Source organism: Belonocnema kinseyi, chromosome 7 (genome assembly GCF_010883055.1).
Source record: "Belonocnema kinseyi isolate 2016_QV_RU_SX_M_011 chromosome 7, B_treatae_v1, whole genome shotgun sequence".
NCBI classification, from domain to species: domain Eukaryota; kingdom Metazoa; phylum Arthropoda; class Insecta; order Hymenoptera; family Cynipidae; genus Belonocnema; species Belonocnema kinseyi.
Window position 1 is genome coordinate 32,809,999 of NC_046663.1, and position 3,482 is coordinate 32,813,480.

Sequence of the window (3,482 nt, forward strand, 5' to 3'; positions counted from 1 at the left end):
TATTTTTTTGATGGAAAATTATCTTTTTCCTTAAAAGTTGATTTTAGTTGATAATTCATGTTTTAGGTTGATAATGAAATTGCTTAGTTAAAAGTTAAACTTGTCGTTAAAAATTTTAAATTGCTTTTAAAGATTCATCATTCGAATAGGAAAAATGTCGTCCAAAAATTTTACTATTTTGTTGAAAACTTGTTTATGGCTCGGTTGAATTTTTTTCAATGGAAATGTTGATGAACGTTCATTTCTTTTCTGAAAGTTTTTTAAAGTTATTTTTTTTGTAGAAAATAATTTTTTACGTGAAAACTCAACTTATTCTAAAATTTAATATTTCTTTTTTAACCGGAAATTTAATTATTAAATTTTTGGTCCACAATGGACCCTCTTTAGTAAAAATTAATTTTTGTTTAAAATTCAACTATTCCAGTTAAAGATTCACCATTTTAGTAGAAAATTGAACTTTTTGATCGAATATCCATTTTTATTTTTCTTGAAAATAATGTTTTTCAATTGAAAGTTTAACTATCATTTTGTTTAATAAAAATTAATTTTTGTCGTGGACAGTGTACGCATTTATTCAAAAATTCATTTAGTTCGCAGTTTTTTGTTTATTTTGTGTTCGCGTTTTTTAAAATAAACGTCATATATTAAAATTTGTGATGGAGTTTTGAAACAAATCTGAGCATATCAATTTTAGTGGATCGAGAAAATTGAAAAACTTTAAAGAGAAAAACCGGGAATTTGAAATCTTCCGCTGAATCGCTATCCTGAAAATTCATCATTTTTGATTGAAAACCACCTTGAATACAAAATTGACCTTTTTAGTTAAGAAAACATTTTCAGACAAGCTGGAAAATATCTTTTTTAATTTTTAAATTGAATTTTTTATGAAAAAGGTCTACTGTCGTCGCTCTATTGGGAATCGAACCACGGTTTCTTTCCAGTAAGCTATTAGAGAGATCAAAAGAAAAAGTTTGTTTTAGAAATATAAGCTATATCAATACAGGCCTTCAAAAGATCCTGAAAGAACAGAAAATACTTCAAGTCATTTCTAACTTGGCGGAAAATAAATTTTTAAAATCTTTAATTAAAGTTTTCTGATAAAAGATCTTCTCACTTCACTAAACTTGGAATCGAACCACAGAAATTTCGATTGCCGATTCCAGCTAAGCTATTAAAGACGTAGATTATATGAGTAATTTAAAGGAATCTGTATTATTAGCAGAGGCAGTTACCATAGATTAGCACCCGACCGGCCATCGGAAGTTTTGTGGCCCAATTCCCAGTGAAGGAAAATGAGAAGATCTTTTTTCAGAAAAATTTAATTTTGTAGTTACCTAGTTTGGTAAAAAAGTAACCGTATTTACTCTTTTTCAAAATGATTTAAGGTTGTGAAACCTCCAGTATCAAAACCTAATTATAAATTTACTACGAAAAAAGTTTTGAGAAGCAAATTTCAACTATCATAACCGGTAATGACTTCTGTAATATTAATAAAACATTCCGATATTTCCGAAATAATGAATATTGTGAAAAATTCACATTAAAGGCAATAAAACTAACTTTACCATCCTAATTCTTTTTAAAAATAATTATTAGTAGCTCAAGGATGATAAAGTCTTTCAAAAACAAGCGTATCATATGTCAGGGACATTATATTTTTGACTGTCAGATATTCTCTCAGTTGGTTCAATGACGCTTATACTTTGAAATTATAAAGCAGTAATAAAGCAGGAAAAAGCTGGGTAGCACATCGAAATTTTCAAAAAGGGAATACATTTTTTGTGAAAGAAGTATATATATTAGCGATTCGATTCCCGAAAAAATCATAAATTTTCTCGTACAAAATTCTAAAGGAGAAGGTTTCATATAATTTAAAGGAAAATGAGGTTAATCTACAGTGCTTCTGTGCTTGTCTTCGTGCTTCGCTTCAACGATAGTGGTAAGTATCATAATCATAATTTTTTAATACTTCAAATATGTTGACCCTCGGTCAAGAGCTGGATCATTTAAAAATTACATCTTTTATAAAAAAAAGATCGACTCTCGTCGCTGCACTGGGAATCGAACCACGGGTGTTTTCCCATTAAGCTATTTGAAAGATCGAAAGAAGAATCCTTATTCAGAAATAAACGCTATCTCAAGCAAGGTGCCACATTTATGATAAAGGTAATTTAAAGGAATCTGTTTTATCGTCAGAGATAGCTACCATCAATCGGCGTACATACCTATTTCACTACTATGGAAAAACTCAACCTGTCGATCAAATGAACTCTTCAAATAACTGAAAATACTTCAAGTCATTTTCAGACAAGATGGAAAACAAATTTAAAAAATTTTCAAATTAAATTTCGTCTAAAAAAATATTTACTCTCGCCGCTCTACTGGGAATCGAGCCACGGATGCTTTCCCATGAAGCTATTAGAGAGAAAGAAAAAAACTCCTTTGTTATAAATATAAGCTATATCAAGAAAGATGTTACATTAATTATACAAGTAATTTCAAGGAATCTGTATTATCATCAGAGCTAGTTAATATCCATCAATGTAGATGTCAATATACAATCTGTGAAAATAGAAATCAAAACTGTCGATAAAATTATGATATGAGTAATTTAAAGAAATCTGTATTATCATCAGAGATAGTTACCATCAATCAGTGTACCTTCTTCTTTCACCAACGTGAAAAGTAGAAATCAGCCTGTCGATTAAATTTACTCTTCAAGTAACAGAAAATACGTAAAGTCATTTTCAGACAAGATTAAAAATTAAATTTTTAAATATAATTGTTGCTAAAAAAAGATCTACTCTCGTCTCTCCACAGTGAATCGAACGTTTATTATTTTCTGTTATCTGAAGATTTAACTTGATCGATAGACTGATTTTTATTTTTCACTATTTCTGATGATAAGACAGATTCCTGCAATTTACTTGAATTATATTTTTCCAATACGATCAATTTAATCTATATTTATGTGTATTTTTATTTTCACAGAAGCAGCAAGTCTAGCATAAGTGAACAAAAAAAAAAACAGTTCTGGTAAAAAGATGATTTTTACAGAATTATCAGGACGTATTCAAAGCGTCAAAATGGAACATTAGCTTTCTTCTCAAGGTGGTTCGTCTTTAAGGAAAATCCAAAATCTTCAGTTAAATAGGGTTGATCAGTGTAATCTCCCTGAGGCTCCCATTATACCTAATAATGGAATTATAAATAAAAATTATATTTGAATATATATATATATATATATATATATAAATTATACCTAACAATAACAACTTTATAGCTAATGAAGGAAAATCGAAAAAAACGGAAAACAAGCTAGCAGAAAATCCAAAACAAGAAGATATCAGTATTCCGATTATTCCTTATGTTTCAAATTATTCACAAATTTTTTTTGATAGTTTCAAATTTTGCCAAAAATTTCTAATAATTACGAAATTGTGTCAAATATTCTTACATACATGCTTTAAGGTACGAGGGTA